The 20666-nt window shown below is 30.0% G+C and overlaps 1 protein-coding gene across 2 annotated transcripts in view; it reads left to right on the forward strand.

Moving 5' to 3' along the window:
• Window positions 1-321: 321 nt before the first annotated feature.
• LOC119669098 (intrastrand cross-link recognition protein) overlaps window positions 322-20666 on the forward strand; it is a 205281-nt gene continuing 184936 nt past the window's right edge. For both annotated transcript variants that reach the window (XM_038078886.1, XM_038078879.1), the window contains exons 1-2: window positions 322-420; window positions 491-885. The gene's annotated coding sequence lies outside the window, so the exon portion shown is untranslated. The remainder of the gene's footprint in view (window positions 421-490; window positions 886-20666) is intronic.

A 20666-nucleotide genomic window follows, 5' to 3' on the forward strand; every position in this document is an offset into this window, starting at 1 on the left:
CCAAAGTCGACGTCGTCAAAGAAAAAGGTGTTCTTGGTGCACTCACTTTTTATACCGTCAACGATCAACGGTGCCAGCTGTCAACGCGTTAAAGTTCAATGACCGTTGATCGAAGCTCATTATCTGATCCCTCTGCAATGCACCAGCGAAAGTTTAGCTTTAGGGCGAATTTTGTTTCTTGCTCATGTGGAAGCTGGACGTTGTTCTTTGTTTAAGCTTTGCTCTAGTTCCACACCTTTGCGCAAAAGCTTTCTTAGTTGACAGTTCGTTCTATTGCTTTGTTTTGATCTTATTTGTTTTTTTACAATGTCTTGTGCCGGTCAACGTGTTTATTTTATTCTTTTAAGTGAAAAATTATTTTAAAATTGTTTTATATTAAACAAAGTTTCAGCAAAATCGAACACTCAACGATAGCTCAAGGTATGTGCATTATTGCTTTATTCAAATATATTTGTTTATGCATTCACCAATAATTTTCATGCAATTTCAGGGTTTATCAAGTGTAAAAGTTATGTTGCTGGCGGCAGTGGGTTGCGGTGAGCTGTAACACATTCTGTTACAGGTGTTTTCGTAACAGAATCCATTTCGTTTAACCCAGTTCTCCTTTTAATACAAGTGCGTTAGAATATCTTGTTAGAAACTGTGCTAGAGAATCGTGTTGTGTTTGGAAATTTTCAACCGCGTCCATTTTGCTGTACTAGAAAATGTGTCGTCCGTGTCAAGTGTTCAAACGATTAAGCTTTTTACTAAAAATTTTAATCATTACAGTATTAAATATAAATAAAAGGATAAAATTCATATAACTACAATTGTAAACACAAGTGCCCGCAACCCTACCCATACTTTTGCTGTCGATTTGTCACATTTAGGAAGGCTCATTACCAGGTACGTAGTCAGGGAAGGGCCTTATGAAACCGAAGTTCTTGCTAAATTAACCACATTGCTTTTGTGTATATATAAATTATATATTAACAATAAATTGCGAACGGCTTTAAAAATATCGAGTACAAATTACGTTGGTAAAGACTGAAACGTCTATAGTAGTCTTGAATTTTAAAATAAAGAACAGTGATGCAATAAAATATTATTTAATATAAATGAGTACTAGTTTCCCGGTACTAAAATACATATTTTCAGAAATATATATTTGATCACACATATGATCAAAGAATATTTTGATGTTATGACAAATCATTTTAATCATTAAAGCCATGATAATGAAACAAAATTTATAGGATAATATAATTGTCCACGTAAGTGGGCTTTTTCTAGGCGATCAGTCCATGAACACAAAATAAAGTAAAGCTTACATGTCGGTGATGTATATATTCTAATATAAAAGATATCGCATTACGTAGACAGCTTAAAACTCTTTATATACTTATGTGGGTAGAGAGAAATAGCACCATATTTATTCTTACCCTTAAATACCTTTTTTGCATTTATATTAAAATTAATACGTCAAAAGCTTTGAATAATAATTCTTGCACTCATAATTATTTTCTAGATATATGAGTATATAAACATTCATCCATGCAACCTTTAACTTTTTTGTGTAAACGGAAAATCGCAACTGGTCCTTGTTTTAATTAATATATACTATTTGTAATATTCTGGCTAATGAATCTTGTTTTAATTAATATATATTATTGATCATATTATGGATAATGAATATTGTTTTAAATATTACAAATTATTGGTCATATTCTGGATAATGAATCTTGCCTTAATTAGTATAAGTTATTGGTCATATTCTCGATAATGAATCTAAGTCTAATGAAAAAATATTAATATATCACTAACAGACTGGCTTTTTAAAGGTATTTATAAAAAGATATCTACAAACCATATGAGAATTACAATTAATATTACGTATTATATAATTGTTGAACTTTCAAGTTAGACAGTACAAACAATATTCAAACTATCAAACAAGTTGAAAGAATGCTTATATTTGCAAAATATCATGTCGTTATAAAAAATAATTTAAATTAAATAAATAGCACTAACATTTTTTTCTCTTATTTTGTTTTTTTTATTTTCTTTATATCCTGCTTATTCTTTTATTTAGTGCTAATAGAATATGGATATAAAATTCGGTATATGATGGCTATTGTATAAATACAAAGTAGTAATTGTCGGAATACTAAGTATGTCTCTAACCCTTGTTGCGTTGATAAAAATTAGTATAGAACTCACTTTACAGAGTTTTATTGCCTCTTCTGTAAGGATATACATTCCAAGAGCCTATTCCATATATGCATTAGCGCAGGGCATTCTAACAGCTCATGTATGGCTGACTTTTCATTCTCTTCGCAGAATCTACTGTTTGTTTTCGTATAGATATCCAGTTTTTCTTGTCAAGTTTTTCTTTTAATAAGTCTGTAAAATCCTGGTATCTCCTATTTTTATAGGTATCCATAAGTGATTTGGATTGTGTTAATCGTGTTAAATTATCCTAGTATTCCTTCATGTAATGGTTCTCCTTTATATTTATGTGAAAGAAGAATGTACTAGTCCACAGAAACTTTCTGGTCCCATCAGCAGTGTGGCTACCTCTTTCCTTGTTAGTTTGTCTGCGCATTCATTTCCACGTACGCTAGTATGTCCCGGTATTCAGATATTTGATATTTTATTTTATTCGCCGAACTAAATTATGCCTGTTTAGAATTTTTTTTAAGTTTTCACAAGTTAATCATAACAACGAATGATGTGTTTTCATTGTGTGAGCTTATAAAATATATATATTTTATAAGGATATATTTGTATCGTACGCTGTCTTGAAGAAACCATATAAAGAGAAGGCAACATGTTGTAAAATAATAAATAAATACTGTCTGCTTGGGCGAGCTAGTTTGGAGAACAAAATTTTGTTACACAAACTGATTAAAATGGTTTCAACATATATGACTTTGGGACATTGTAAGTTCTTTCAATATAATTGTACTATAAAGGTTTCAATCAAAAATATTAGAAAATATTGTTCAAGCTGTATGGTATCTACCAAATTAAGCCATTCATCAGAACCTGAAAATTTCTTTTGTAGGAATTGATATTCGAAAACCTAGCAAATTATATATATGAGTACATAAGGGATAATTGGCATCCCTATGAGCTAGTTCTGAATCTTTTGAACAACAACTAGTTCCTTCAATGTAATAATACTATAAAGCTCTTTAGTATCTACTAAATTTAGAAATTAATATTCGAAAATCTAGCATAAAATATACCAGTACTTAAAGTCTAAGCCGGCATCCCTATGTGCTAGCTTTGAATCTTTTAAACAACAGCCATTCTAAGAAGAGGTGGGAAAAATTTCGGTTTTTGGAACTATTACAAGAGTTTGAATATAATTTCATATAAATTGAGTTAGGTGGTGAAAAGTATCTTTTAAAAATAAATAAAAACTTATCTTCAAAGAGATTCAGAGTGATGAAAGTTCTTTTTTAATGGCCAGTTGAAAAAGAATTTTTTTACAATTTTAAAGCATTTAACTTTACATCGTTTTATTGAGAATCTTGATATTATAAATGTAGAATTATATATACTCGTATGAAAAAATTTTTAATTGTAAAAGAAAAGTATTTACACAGAAGTTGAGCTTAATATGGTAAGTGTTAATTTATGTGAATTTCGCCTTTGACGCTTGCGGTGCGTTATGTTTTGCTTTGAGTCAAAAGTGGTACTGTGTCAAAAGGCTAGAAAGGATATGTGACTTTTATTAATTTTTCGCACACTTGATTTTGGCTTTATGTCACCTTTGTGAACACAAAAAGGTAGAACTAGTAGCTTACTTTTTAATTTAATTAGGCACACCTGACAGTTTGTCAAAGAAAAGCGTTCAAGTGCCTTTGCATTGACATTCCCGTACAATGTCTGAGCCCATAGGAGAGAGATTGTGTGCTGTAATGGAACCGGCAATCACAGAAATGACAGTTGAGTTAAATTTCTTTGGAGAAAATAGAGTTACACTATGGCTTGGCTTATTTTCAACAAAACACATAATTATTTTTATACAACTTTTTACGTTTATCCATATGTCTTTGTAGTGGCAATACAATTTTATGAATATTTTAATTTAAATGCTTTTGCAGTGCAATTAATTGAAGTGTGGCACAAAAATGGCACATTACCATGCCAACGATATATATGATGTGTGTCTAGTATATACATATATATTTAAATATATCTACAATGTAGTTTAAACGAGTATGTACCAAACATTCAAATAAAAAATTTAATGAATCGTAAAGTATAAAAATACTGAAGTGCACTTGCATTGAAAACTTATTAAACTCATAGCGAAAACATATTTTTTACTGTAATTTGTAATTTGTAAGCAGTTAAAAACACTTAACAGTTTCCACTGCTTACCAATTACAAAATGTCACAATTGCAGCATCAAGTTCTGCTCAATGTACCCCATTCGCAGGAAGAATTGCACAAAGGACATAATACCCGATACTGAATTAAAAATTAACCACAAATTGTAAGGATCTGAATCGGTTTGCGGTAAATGCTTTAATTGCACTCAGCGCTTGTGTGAGTGCCTGTTTGGTAGCTCGACGCGCGTCCACTTGACTCCTGCAACCAAGCAGGATCACAGCCGCAGCCACAGCCTCGGCAACAGACATAGACCCAGTCACAAACGCAGTCACAAATGCCTCTACTGCCGCTAAAATTCATAAAATTGACATTTTTCTTCTGCCATTTTGTAATTATTTCATAAATGGTTTACATTTGTGCTTTATTTTCCCTTTGTGCTTAAAATGGTAGTCTAATGTATAAAAAAGTACAAAAGTACAAATGTAAATCTGAAAAGGGCACTTAAAACGTAGCGGACCTTCTCGAATGCCACGGCAACACTCGAATGCTAAGTGAATTGCGAAGGAATGAGTCAATCATACGAAATAATTTTAAATAATATTAGTGTTTTTTTAAATAACAATGGTGTTAAGGACACGAAATTCCTTATAATGTGTGAAATGTAAAGGAAATTTTGAAATTATTTAAATTATTTTAAATATTTATATTGTATTTAAAATCGTTTTCCTTATAAGCGTTCACACATATGTATGTTTAAATATCTTTAACCCCTGAAATATATATATTCTGTTTATAAAAACCGCATAAATTTATTTAAGTGTTCAAACATATATGAAGAAATATTATTGGAAAGAGTATAATTACTTTTTTAGTTGCTATTTTCCAATTGCTAGATATAATATATTACAAATTTTAAATAATTTTCTAAAGAATATGTGATATTAAAATTAAATAATATGATTTCATTAATTAAAACGACTAACTTGGCGCAAGCATATTAAAGCCAAAAAAAATTCAAATGAAACTTCAAGCCTCTAGACTATAAAGTACTCTTGTAGGTATAACAGTATCATAAAATCAATATGGACTTATGGTATATGATGATGCCAGTGCTTTAAATATTGAAATTATCCAAAAAGCTCAGTCAAAAATACTGAGCTGATATAAAAATAAAAATACTGGTATATTAGGAATGGAAGTATCCACAGAGATCTACAAATTCCCTAAGTTAAAGCTGAATTTGACAATATAAGTACTTATTAAACTCATCTAGAGTATAAAGTACTCTTGTATAACAGTATCATAAAATCAAAATGGACTTGTATTTGATAATGCTAGTGCTTTAAAGCTCAGTCAAAAATACTGAGCTGATATAAAAATAAAAATACTGGTATATTAGGAATGAAAGTATTCACAAAGAGTTGACCGTCTAGCTATTAATTAATATTCAATAGCTTCAAGTAAAAACCGTACCTTTCTTTTTAGTAATCTGATAAAGTTTAATTGCTTTCTTAAGTGAGGTTCATGATATAATGTTTATTTTATTTTATTTTATTTTATTTTATTTTATTTTATTTTATTTTATTTTATTTTATTTTATTTTATTTTATTTTATTTTATTTTATACAATGGATAGTAAAAATAAAAATTGTAATATTATGTAATTAGAGATAAGATTTTACTACTAATTGTAAGATATGATGCAACAATATATGATGCCTAAAAAGGCGATCCATATATGTTAAATATATATAATACCCCAACTTAGTTAGTCAAAAAATATTGAACGAATTGAGTAGCACTCGTTTTTATACCTGGCGGAAACATCTTGAAAGAGAATGGTCATTTTATAATATCGACAATTTTTTGCATGATATACACTAGCTAACCAGAATATATCAATATTTAGAAACATAGAATATTAACTGTCAGAAATAATAATGTCTGAATGCCTAAACCTAGTCAATACCAAAAATAAGCAGATTTTTTTAGTTAGAACACGTTTGAGAGCTTTGTCAACTGAAGTTGTTTCTTTTGAAAATTTTGTTTTCAAAGATAGGGCTAAAAGATCCGGATACTTGCAAACTATGTAAAATGCGTAGTGAAACTTGTATCAAGCATATTTGCACGTGCTATATCATTACTAGGAAACGATTATAGCCCTTCATCGTACTTTCATTAAATCGAATGAAATCTGAGACTTTAAAGAAATAAATATTGTTAGGCTTAGCAATAACTGCCATTTTGTGGAGGTGAACTTAGGAGATTCTCTCCAGGTATGGTACAATTAAACTTATAGGTCGTACTGCATTATTGCTTTTAAGTTATGTTAAGTTAGGTACTTGTAGACGTCTAGCTGGGCAATTCGAATTTGTTGTGATTTCACTGCATTGTTACTTCCAATAATAATAACAAGCTTAATAATTAACTCATTACAAAATAAATTTTTGAAGAACGAAATCAGATTACCTAGTTTAAACCATTAATTGAGCTATTAAGCCACCAAAACAAATAGTCATCGGATGGGTACATTTCGCAACAAAATTATTACCGAACTTTCAATAATATGTTAACATAGTCATGTTATATTAAGACAATAATTTAATTCAGTTATTTACCTTTTAGATTATTATGAATATATAGTTGATATGTTCATTATAGTTTGCTTAAGTCTAGAAATAACTGGGTCTACTATATATTGTAAATTCAAATTTGTGTTTACAACAGTCTTTCAAATCACGAGATGTAAGACTAAAAAGTCCATTATAGAAAGAGTTAAACATTTGATAGTTACCATTTCTTGAATTCAGTTGATATTGTCAACAGCAAAACTATTACTTTAAGGAAGCACCATTACTTTAACGTTCCAGGCCAATTTGCTGTTAAAAAACAAAGTTTTAAATGGGTTTAAAGGCCATATCCACATCAGCATTCTTACAACTTATGGAATAAGTTTTCTTGATTACAAAAATTAGGTCCAGCATTGTTATAACTATATTGCCTTCAATGGGGACCAGTAAATGTTGATTTTTTTTATAATTTTTTATTGAATATTTTTTAAACATAATACGAGTATAATTTACTTCATGAGATATCTTTATACTGTTGCAGTAAGTAACGCCCACCGGTTTAGTTTATACAGCTAATATATAAACTCTTAGTTCAGATACAAGTTTAGTTTTCTATTTCAGACAAATTTTAGTTAACAGAGTTTAGTTATATATTTTCTTCGAATTTGATTGTTGATTGACTTAACATGTATCGAAATTATGTCCATTAGCTGTTGTGATATGTTTATGTACCATAGGTATATCTACCATATCAGTCAATATACAACGAGTGATTGACCTATAGTCCCTAGAAATGTCAAAAATGTGGTGGAACAATTACACTTTAGTGGCACCAAATATAATAAACCAATAGTCGTTGACTAAATTAACTAGACTGAGTGCTGTCAGCTACTATACCTAGTGACTGCAAAATTATCTTAAAATTTTTTTGTTGAAGAACCTTAATAGTCATTTAAGAAGTCCTGAAGTCCTGTAGTTTTTATGGTAAAATTATATTCCATTCTCTTTGCTTTTTTTCTTTGGATCTAAAATTTTTATTGGTACACATATTTTAGTGCTTAATATTTGGGTTTATTGAAATACTTGTAAATCTCAAACAGATTTGAGAAAGTATGGGTATAGTAGGTCAAAAAATAATGCATTTGAATTGCTTGTAATAAGCAAAGTATGTCACAAAAAATTTGTGTAATAAATCATAACCCAGTACATATCTACTCAGCCGTAAAATATTAATTATGATTTCTTTATTAAAGGACATGCCGGGCTAAGAATATCTTATGCATGCTCATATAAAAAGATGGTGCATTTGAAATTTATGTTAGATAAAGATTTACTGTTTGAAGAAATTTCTTATGATTTATAAGAAAAACATAAATATGAATTATGACATTGGATTGTCTCTGCTGGAATAAAGAAAATTTTACAGTGGTAAAACAACAAACACACCCCAAAACTATTAGAATATCCTTAAAAAATGGAACTGTGAAGACGCTAATGTTTGCCAAACAAAGCGTAAATTATGAAAATTATGATTATGTCCTGTGAAAGGACACAATGGTGGATATAAAGAAAATTATGGAAAACAAAAAGAAAGTGTCAATTGTCAAGTTGACATCTTTATTAGTTTCCATAAGAGTGATTTGGTTTAAAGGTGACTGAAGCTGAGGAGCGCAGAAAGAGAAAAGGAGTGAAATTAAACTGAATGAAGTATTAAGTAAATTAATTTTGATAAATATATATTTTAAACACATGAATGCACTCCACATTGTGAGTATGTAGGTACACTGCAAAGTTGCTAGGAAATTTATAAAAATGATTAATTATTGTTTGAAAAATATCTGTACATCTTTCCAATCTTCTGAAAATCGGTGTGAACCTTTCTCGCTATTTTCCGTACTTGGAACGAATCCAACTGAAGTGAAGTACGCACTTGTTTATTTAGAATGAAAGTGTTGCTTTCGCTACAAAAACATATTTAAAAATTGAGATGGAAAATATTTATTGTACTAACATAAAAAATCTGAACTCTCGCCTAAAAAAATAAATAAAATATAAAATCGCGTATTTATTCATTTCGATGCGAGTATTTACGCATTTGCGGGTTGGAGTGCGATTCATGTTTTCCCTCATTTTGTGCAACTTTCCATGCTTTTCATCGACAACTGATGTTTGTTATTTTTTTATTCCGTAGCTGTTATTTTTTTACTATTGAACGATGATCCTGGCATATTTAACTGTTATTATTATTTTCCCGTACTCTTCATCATAATGAATAAATAACATTAAACACGCTTTAATGGTTAGATTTTTTCCTAGTTGAAGTAGCGAAAGCGCTTCAGAATGCTTAAAAAATCGCTAAGTGCCACTTGAGAGAATTTATGATATCAATACTCGTACGCCGGCAACGCGGTATTTGTGATACGAAATTGGTTCCAAGCGTTGCTGTGAACCGCTGAAAAGTGTCGTGGAAACCATAAGCTGTGAGGACAACATACGTAATTAATATGAGATTTGTGGAAAAACATATTTTGATCTATGACACGCAATTAGGGATTGTAAGGATGTTGAGCTTAATAACTGCACAAGTTTTCATTAAAGAGTAAATCACAAAAAATTTGTTAATAATTTAGATGAGAATACCTAGAAAATACTATTATAAACTCATATGTCTCATTAATGTTTATATAGAATTTATTTTTTAATAGTTATGATAGTTATGATTTTCTCTTTGCTTTGTGGTAATATAATACTATTATTATTATTGTTAGGGGATGTGGTACTGCGACCGTCTGGTCTATTGCGCCCCCTTCAGGGTTTAGAGTAGGTCTCTAAGCCCTGTTGTGTCAATAAAAAGTAGTATAGAACCTACTTTACAGAGTTTAATTACCTCTTCCGTAAGAATACACATTCCTAGGAGCCTATTTCGTATATAATATTAATAGGAATATAAATTAGTTAAGGTAGTCAGAAAACGGGTTCTAAAGAGTTTTACATTTTCTCTGAAACAATGAACTGCAGACCAATTTGTTTTCTATTTTATTAAAAGTAGTGGAAAAGTTTCTTGACCTACTTATTGGGTATATTAGTAATCCTGAAATGTTAGCAGCATGCCTACACGTAATGAAAGACTATTGAAAGACTAGTTGATAAAACTATCTCTACTACGGAATATACTACTGCTACTTTTTTTGATCATGGGAGAGCTTTTAACAATGTATGCCTAATGCTTTCATAAAATCTTTCTCAAATTTGTTGAGGTACTATTCAAAATCATGATTATCTGAAAATCATTCCATGGATATACGATTTTCCACTAACAACTGCATACGGTTTTAAACAACAACCTTAAGCAAGAGCTACAAAAATTTTGACAGATGAAGATTTTTGTGAAACTACAAGATTTACTTAATTTAATTTGGACAAGAAACATAGAAGGTAACTGCTTCAACTAAAGTCAAACCTTATCACCACTATGCTATCGGCACTGACATGTTATTGCGTATTAGGAAGACATGCAATGAGACTTGGTCCACCCCATAATGACTTTTGTAGTAGCTTTGGGTCTGCATAAAAGGAGAAAAATGTGATTCTTCTTTTGTGTCATTGCCTATTTTAAACTAAAAGCAGATTTAATATCTTTGTAGCCTCATTTCTCTAGACCCTGACAATCTACAAAATTAAGAACATAATTACGTTTATTGACTTGTCAGATGGCTTTACTTTCACTTGAGTTGTGGACTTGTATTTGATCTTTTCGATAATATCCATGTGGAGATCAGATTGGTGGTCTTCGTATTCTTGACAAAAATATTTGATTGTATATAGTTTCCTACTATAGTGGCTTAAAATTGCAGCATTTTACGCACATCTACTGAAAGAGTTGTAAGTTGTTTATGATTGGTAATAATATTAATTTCGCTTATAGTACCGCAGCTATACAATTAGATTAAATTTTTGAAAGTTTTTTTACACCTTTACACTTAAAAATGTTTAGTGATCTCTGACTCATAACATCTACTTACAATGGAATCTTACAAGAGATGAAATTGGTTATAAATAATTTGAATATTTATAATTATCTGCTTATTATTAACTGGTGGTCGCTGTGGCTACTTATCTGATTAAAATTTTTGTTGCAATTAGGAAGTAAGAATTGAAGAGTGCTGGTCGGTTCTATCGCAGGGCACAATACTGATGGACAACACATGGCCATAGTGGGAATCATCGCAGATCCGACATGTCAATGCTATCTTGAGTGTGTGGATAACTCACAACATTTTCTTTATTATTGTCCAACATTCGTTAGAACGAAATTAAGACTGTAAGGTTATGATGTGCTGAGCATGAACTATGTACATACTTTCCCAACATATGGTTTTTTTAAATTCATTAGGGAAACCAAGTAGTTTGAGGTAAACCGTCTTGTTTGTAGGAATATTTGAATAGGGAAAGACGAGGGATGACGCTTTATGTTTCATATTGTATATACTATATCGAAATAAAACAACAATTGAGGCTTGTAATGTAAGTGGTAGTTGTATTTATAACAGAAAAGCTTGATTGCTTGAAAGCTTGAGATAATATAATTTTTCTATCTGTTATTGCTGTAAAACAGAAGAAGAAGAATTTTAGATGGATTTGCTGATTCCTTGTCAGATATGTTTTCAAGTACTTTTGTCTACTGTGTATCAGAGCGATACATTTCCCAAATATATATTTTGTCGATTCAGTATTTTTATAGTGAAATCTATACATGGCATTTAATCTCATACAATTGCTGATATGAGATATAGCAGTGTTGTTTAGCCAGTATGGCATGTTAGTTCAGTACTGTGGACCGTGAAAATATTCCATGTGTTTTTCACAGACCAGTACCAATATATTTATAATAATAATATTGTTAAAGACGAAACTATGTCACTTTATGAACTTGCGGTGTTACTGGTGCGGATTTAAAAACCCTACTAATAGCCTTACATATATTCCTGCCTCTTTTGACTTTTTTTAAAATCCTGTACTTTCTTTTAATTTCCTTTTTTAAACTCCAAGGCTCTAACATTGCCTTGAATGTTATTTTTGGGATAGGTCATCGGTTTACACATCGGTTTGTCTTTTAACAAATAAAACTTTAAAATATTATGGAATTATTCAGAAAAGATTAGTTTGTAAAAAGACATATGTGACTGCTTTCAAAGAATATTTTTTAATCAGTTAAATAACACTACGCAATGAATATAACAGAAATTGATACATGTACATATGTAATATATGTATAAATAATATGTTCAATATACAAGTCCATTTAAATCTAACTTCAAATTTTGAAACTAAGTTAAGCGAATAATATAAATCACCTGCAATCAACATCAAGTTTACTTCAGTTTCGCTTTTAAATATTCGCAAATATTTTATTTTTATTTATAATTTTAAAAATGATTTAAGAAATATTAAATTTTAATTCAATAAAATGCATTAACAATACATTTTGTTGTTTATTAATTGAAAGTTTAATGAAGCCGTATGAGAAGGTGTTAACATATCATTATACTTGATGCGATTATTCCTTTGTATTCCGATTCGAACCTCGCTTTCAACCACAAAAAAATGTAATGTTAAAAATTCGAGGCAATAAGCCAAATTCTTCACTTCCCAGTCTCAGTCTCAGTCGGACTCAGTGTAGATGTGATGCTGAGGTATTTTTGATTTATGTGCTTTTGTACAGCTGTGCTTCGTTATTTGGTTAACAAAAGAATATAGATTCATCACAATTCATCATGAAACCACACAAATTTTTTTTAGAATTTAGCTAATTTATTTGTTGAATAATAAAAAGCTAAACGTGAAACACAAAAGTGTTAGGAGAGATTCTTTCGGTAATTAAGTCTTAAATTCTGCCAAACAAAAGCCTTAATTATGATGTTCAAATTTGAATACTGAGCTTGATGTATGAATGCATAAATACAATATTTAAGAAAACAGATGTACTCGTATGTATCTTAAATGAATTTCAAAGTTGGTATAAGTAATGTGCTATATATATTTATGACATGTCTCGAAAGTAAAAATTTTCTACATATTAATTTTAAACAGTAAAAGTAAATTATAAAGTGTTTATATATATAGTAATTAAATCTTATGAATTAATATAATTGATGTAATCAAAGCCTTAAAAAGGGCTTATATTTTATAAATGAAATAAATTTCAAATAGCTCTGCAATAACTTGGAACACCCATTAAAAACGAGTGGACACACATCATCTTATTGTCGATTAAAAAATTACTTTTAATACTCCGACCAAACGGACTTTTTATTGATCATAATATAAAAATTTGGCCAGTAAAACCTATAAAGTTATGTAAATGATATTAAAGAACATCGTCAACTTCATTCCAATCGGTTAAAACTTCTCCGGGCTTTTTAATATTAAACAACATTACAGGCAAGCCCTTTTTTCTTCAACTTAATCTTGGAAACGATTGTTCGAACAGTACTGACTTGATTTTCTGCAGAATTATATTGATAGGCCTGTGAAGTTAGCCCCTTAAACACCAAAAAAACATTATATTGTGGCATTCTATTCGACCACATTTGGACCAGAAATGATTACTAATAACTCTAATTGACTACACACGGCTGTATGATTATTCCAAAAACAATTCTGGGTGGACAATTTGAAGTTTGCCACCAAAATTTAAAATTATTGTTATAATTTTAATTATAACAACTAATTTACCATCGTTTGACCTATATTGACATCCAATAACTTTTATTGCACCTCTGGTCTCTGGTTAAAAAGTTATTTTACCTAGACAGGTTAAGTAAAGGTTAATTTACGGTACCCAACTTATATAAATAATATATTCATAGTAAATATATTTTAAAACACTAAATCTTTGACTATATCTACAGTTCATCGTTTGACTGTTATTAACCATTATTTAAAATTTTTCGATCACACTCCAACTAAAGAATATGAAAAAAGCTCTATATAAATACAAGTTTTGCGGTAAGGTATTAATGTCCACAAATTGATAAATTATTATTTTAACTACGTCTTCTATTTTACCAAGCAAGTCTCGGAATAATTTTGGACCCTATACCACAGTTGATAACTAGCTTGAAGTTGACAATCTTGAAGTTGTGAAAGACTCTCTTTATATGCGAATTACCTTGAAAATCAAGATTATCATATGTCTACAGATTTAATGAAGAGTCGTTCTAATAGATGCAATATCGGGCTAAGTAGGGAATAAGAAAAAATAAAATGGTATCAGATGATAAAAATACAAACACAATAAGAAAAAAGACATTGATCCATAAATCAACACGGGGTTCTATATGTTCAGAATTTTATGCGATGGCCACCTGTGATGACAATGTTAGAAGCATTTAGATGAAACACAAAATAGTCCTATTAACGTTGTCAACGAGTAACGAACTAGACAGAATAATGAGCTGCATAGGCTTCACAGTGACACTGACACATTTTAGTACATAAACATTAAATGACAATTACATATCAAAAACATTTTATGAAGTCTGAAAAAATCTGATGATAATGCGTTAGATGTCTCAGAAAATTAAGTGAACGTTACTAACAAGTATAGAACTAAATGAAATGATGATCACTACACCCCTCACTGCAACTTTGATCCAATTAAGCGTGTGAACATTTCGCTGGTTCTACCATATAGTGCGATTAGAGTAAAATGTAAAAGCAGCAGAACCCGATACCATCTGCTGGCTATCGTTACTTTCAGCTTTAAAACATCCATAACATTAGATAATATTGTTAATATTAAATAATAAAAATATATCAAATAAATATATTTTTTAAAATTTAAATTATTTTTCTAGAATCTGATTACGCGTATTTAGATACAAAAATATCTTATTTAAACTTGCTTTCATTTTCAATTCAAGCATTTCAAATAGTTTTCAAATTCATGGAATAACATGAAACTCAACAACGAGCTCAATCTTAAAAAAATGTCATTAATTACGTTTTTAAGAGCATTGCAAACCTGCCGACGATTACAGCAATCACCCAGAAAATATCGAAATTGATCGCTACTTTGACACTTCAGATACATTTCCTATGTTTAGATGCGAAGCTAAACAAAAATGTAGACAATAGCACGTGCCCCTCAAAAACCTCTTACAAAAGGTTTAATTTGAATTTATTCTTTTAATTCGCTGTAATTGAAAGTTTCATTGCATTAAAGCTTATTTCTGACAACGTCTGAACCGTGGCTTGGAAATAAAAATAGCCTTAAACCTAAAAGACGTAAAAGCAAAGACACATAAAGGAATGACAACAAACTTAAACCGTAAAATGTCAGTCAACAAATGTCAAACCGTTTATATGGGTGTAGTACCTCAAGTGGTCTGCATAAAATTCAACCGGCAATACTTGCCATTATATATGCAGTACTTCAGAGTCATTGGACATACTCACAAGCTTTAGTTACAATATAAATGCAGTATTAAATAAAGTTATAAACAATTACTTAGACTTTAATTATTTTCTTACGATTTGTTAAATATAAGTTGCTAATATTAAATTTTTTATTACTTAATTTTTTGTTATAAGCAATGAACTAAAGAGTCGTAAATAAAGTGTACAGCGTCTCTGAGTCGAGTACTGCGACATGCCCATATTTCAACCGCGTATGAATTTATAATTTTTGACAGTTTATTATATGTAAAAAAAGATATTGAAAAACAAATGAAGTTAAAAGTAACTAAATATTTTTGGAATTAGTTTGAAATGAGTTTCGAAGACAGTGATATTGTATAATAACAGCAACAAAAATGTGGGAATGATTCCGGTTTTGGGTTTGTCAAAGCTTCATGCCTGCCGGTTTGGAGAGCTGTCAGAGAGCAAAATATAAAAATGTATCAACTGCAGGCTTTTGACAGGTTACAAAACAGTTAACATTTTTAGCTACTGGTTTGTCGTTTTTAAACTTTTATATATATATACTTTTAAATTTTTACACCTGGCTTGTACTATTCACATATCTGTTAATTAATATATATATGGATTTATATAAATAAATTATATAGAATATATAAACTAATAAATTCTATTGTTAGAACAAAAAGCAAATTTAAGTTTTTCTGAAAAAAACTTTATTGGTTCTCGATTTTCACATTCCGATATATGCTCTGGTATCAGAATAGTCCAAACTAGTGGTCGAAAACTTCGGAAAGTATCGATTGATTTTTATATTATTTGCTACTCTTGATGGTTTTTAAGACTGTTGACTACTTTTCCTTCTTAATGGAATTCGTGTCGATTACAAAGTGAATTTCTGGATTCTGGCTAGCTTATACAAACATATATAGCTTTATACATTCTATGCTTCCGAAAATAAACGTTAATAAAATACACTTGTGATTGAGACTTAAGCTTGAATCGGACAATATGGGCAGAAAAAAATTCGTTCAAACGTGTTCCAATGGACATCTAATAGTGTTAGATTCTTTTGATATTATTTTAAATAATTTGTCAGTATATAGTTAGAAAGTACTCGGACATAATTTGACGGATGTTTGCTTTTAAAGCGTCTAGAGTTTGAGAATGGAACATAAACCAATGCGTAAATTTACAAAAGAAGTTAGTCATGTGAAATGGCATAATCTTGGTCCTTAATTCACATCAACAAAGTGTGAAGTCATACATCTGGACTATTTTTCGTGTAACGAAGCCAAAACTTCACACAAAGTGTGAAGTCATACATCTGGACTATTTTTCGTGTAACGAAGCCAAAACTTCAGTTTGGTATCTGTTGATGGTCCTCAATTCACATTATCATAGTATGAAATCATAATTCTGAGCGATTTCTCGAACAACAAAAACAGAACAAATCTTCATTTCGATATCTGCTGAGCGGTACAATGTAAAGCACATTCTTTAAACAAAACGCACAGCCTAAAAGGATGCTGAAAAGGATTACACCTTAGCCCCCGTTTCACAATCTTTTAATCATTTTTTTTCAGCGTATATTCATTTCCAGTTTCCTCTCCTGATTTCAGAAGTACTTATAACTCGTTCTATTATTTTCGGTAAGTGACATTCTCTCAAACTAGATTTCTGTTTTTAATTGCAGTAGAAAAATAGTTTTTAATTTCTTGATTCTTGTCCTTTATAAGGATTTAGTAATGGCCTTGTTGCTAATTTGAAATTCCCTACTTTTACAATTTGTTAGTTCTCCAATTCCACCATAATATGTGTTTTGTAATAAATGCCATGAAAATGAATTTTAAAGTATTTACATTTCTAAAAAGTGCTTTAATAAAACACAATTCCTTTATAATTCTCAATGAGAATAGTGGACTAAAATTATAAAAATATCAATAGTTTGTGGTATCGATTCGTGCTATGTTAATAGAATGTGAGATTATTTTTGTGTTTTAACCCAAATTGGAAACAATCTCTTGAAATGGTTATTGTTATAAGCTTGGTATTAATAGGTTTATGATAAATTTCTAAAAATAGTGCTATATAGTCACGGTTGCCACTTGAAAATTTTTTCCTGTACCAAAATTGGTTTAAAAAGGTACCATTTCTGTAAAAAAAAGTCCAAAATTTTTTTGGACCTTTTTGTTTTTTCGTTCTGTGTTTTTTAAAGTTTTATAAATGAACAAAATATAAAATAATACAAAGTTGCATTTATAAAAAAAATTAATTGGAAGTATCCACAATAAAGTTGGGTCGTCAAAAATGTACCATTTTTTGAACATAAGTACCAAACTAAAAAAAAAGTACCAATTTTGGTACTAAAGTACCATAAGTGGCAACCGTGTATATACATTGTGACCGAAAAGTTTCCGGTCACAATGTACAAACGCAAAATTCTTAATCTTCATCAATATTTATTTTATCTCCTTCAAAATATGCTCCATTAGAAGCGATACACAAATGCCAACGTTTCTTCCAATCATCAAAACATTTTTTATAGGCGCTTTCCGGTATGGCTTTGAGTTCCCTCTGCGAATTCTGTTTTTCGTCTTCTATGGATTCAAAACGCGTTCCTCTGAGTGGTAATTTGAGTTTGGGAAACAGGAAAAAGTCACACGGTGCAAGATCAGGTGAATACGGTGGCTGTTTGATGGTATTTATTGAATGTTTGGCCTTAAAATCGTTGATAATGTTGGCTCGGTGCGAGGGAGCATTATCGTCATGAAAAATCCATGAATTATCCTTCCACAATTGAGGCCGTTTACGGCGGATAGCTCTCACGACCGATGCCTAGCTCTCGTGCTATCTCTCTAACACTCACATGAGGATTTTGGAACACGATTTCCTTTGCCTTTTCAATGTTTTCGTCGGTGGTAGAGGCCGAAGGTCGTCCAGAACGCGGCATGTCTTCGACGGTCGTACGACCGTCCTGAAAGGCTTTGTACCACTCATAAACTTGAGTTTTCGATAAAACTGATTACCCATAAGCCTTTTGTAGCATTCGCAACGATTCTGCACACGAAATTTCGTTCGAAACACAAAATTTGATGCAAACTCTTTGTTCAATATTTTTTTCCATTGTTTTTTCGCAACGCACTACTGAGGGGAACTGGTTTCAACAGCTGCCGTAAACGAACTGTCTGACAGATCGCGCTCATTTTTGGCATAGTAATTAAGGACAGTGCTGCGCAAACTACATAAACTTAAAATATCGAAAAATATACAGCGCGCGAATTTTAAATGAGAACTTCCGAAAACCTTTCGGTCACAATGTAGTTCTCATAATTTTAGATGGTATTAGCCAGCAATTTTGATTGTATACTTTCTAATTTAAATGAATTAATTAGTATGCTTATTTTTATGCAGACTGATATATTCAATGTTTTTCTTTATTTCTAATTATTAAAATAAATAATCTTTAAGAGTAATCTCTTATTATAACTATATAACTACCTAAGTAACTAAGCAAACATTGGTAACCTTTCAAAATAAAGAGATATACATATAGTAGTATATTCGTTTCCGTATGATATAAAAGTTCTGCGCATACTTGCTTTTTAATTAAATTAATGAGATACTTCGATAACAGAAAACTTAAGATTGAGTTTTATATTGATGAAATCCGATATCTCCTCCTCTGTTTTACAATCTTATGTAATTTTATGGAAAATATAAAGATATCATAAAACTTGGTCTTATCGATATTTTATATAAAAATGGACTTTATGCCAATTTTACATCAACATTCAAGATTTATTTTTAATATAAATAGTACAATTTTATGAACTATATATTTTACATTTTTAAGTATAAAAACTTATTTATAATCACATAAGTATAATAAAATTAGATTAAAAATGCTTAACAATTGAAAAATATTTTCTCGATTTTGTACACAATACTATAAAATATAACTTTATTACCAGTTATTTTTATCGGCCGTTTTTAAGGGATTGTGGAAGTGAAGACGATCGCGCTATGACTGATTTTTTATACTTGAGAAGTGATGAAGTGATAAACAATAATCCAGTCAAGGCGTAGAGAAGGGTTATGAAGAAAGCTCGCAATTAATAGAGAGTAAAAGTGCTCAAGTGCACTGACTTAACTAGCTTCAACATAATAATAATGGAGAGTTTGGAAATTTTATGCTTATATATAATATAATAAAAAGGTGGGAGTCTGAATTCAAATATGAATCTCTAAAGAATTCATAAAAAAGTACAGTATGTTAAATTAAATAGTTACAAAATAAAATTCAGAGATCTATTTAATATCGCCAGTATTTCGCTTGAATATACTTAGAGGGATGAAGATTTGATTTGAAAAGGCATTTCTACTAGAAACACAATTGTTTAAACATTTCTAAATTTCTCTTAGAACGGTTCAACAAAATTTAAAATAAGATATTGCTAAATTGTGAATTTACAACATGTTGGGAATACACACAGCAGTGAGAGGAATAAGATGAAAGATCTCCACACTATTTCTCATCAGTTAAAATGTTGTTCTATTTTTTCTGTTTTTCTATCTATGCTATGATCTATGCTTCTATTTTTAGGAATAGTTAGAGCATGTTAGTGGGTAACTATATCGAAGACCTATACAATAATTGGTATATTGTTTCATCAAAAATTAATAAATTTAGTTTTTCTTAAGTTTTTAGAATGGTTTTTGAATTTAAATATCTATTTATCTTTAATAGATAAATATATATGTTTAAATGGAATGCAACCGAAGAATTATTAACTTCTCCAAGGCTTCACTTAGACACTTTTTTGGGGAATTATTTAGTTGTACGTGTATTTAATAGTATACGATTGTCCAAAATTTAATATGAAAGTATTTGATGCCAAATAGGTATTCTTTTCGCTCATATTGGAGAAATTTTTGAGATAAAATTACTAGAAACATGTATATTTTCTTCCGATTGAATTTGTGAATGATGTATTGTCGCAAATATTTATTTTGACAATAGTTTATTTATTGTGAAACTGGTATGGCTTATATGAAAGTTAAAATGTTAAAAAATAGTATTAATTTGATTATTAGAATTCGAGTTGTTGACAATCAGCACCACTATTATAAATTGTGAGTGGACCTATATACTATATCTAGAACTGTTAGATGATTTTGATGTTTATTTACGTTGAACATCTTATTCGTTTGTTAGTGTGTGTGTAGTTCTGTATTTCTACTTATGGCGGAACCCGTTAATTAATTAAGTATTTATTGAAATAGTTGCCTATTTTTTTAAATAGCTTGGTGCTTTGCATCTAATATGTTTTTTAATTGTTGTAAGCT

This window comes from Teleopsis dalmanni, chromosome 1 (genome assembly GCF_002237135.1).
Source record: "Teleopsis dalmanni isolate 2A chromosome 1, ASM223713v2, whole genome shotgun sequence".
Classification (NCBI taxonomy): domain Eukaryota; kingdom Metazoa; phylum Arthropoda; class Insecta; order Diptera; family Diopsidae; genus Teleopsis; species Teleopsis dalmanni.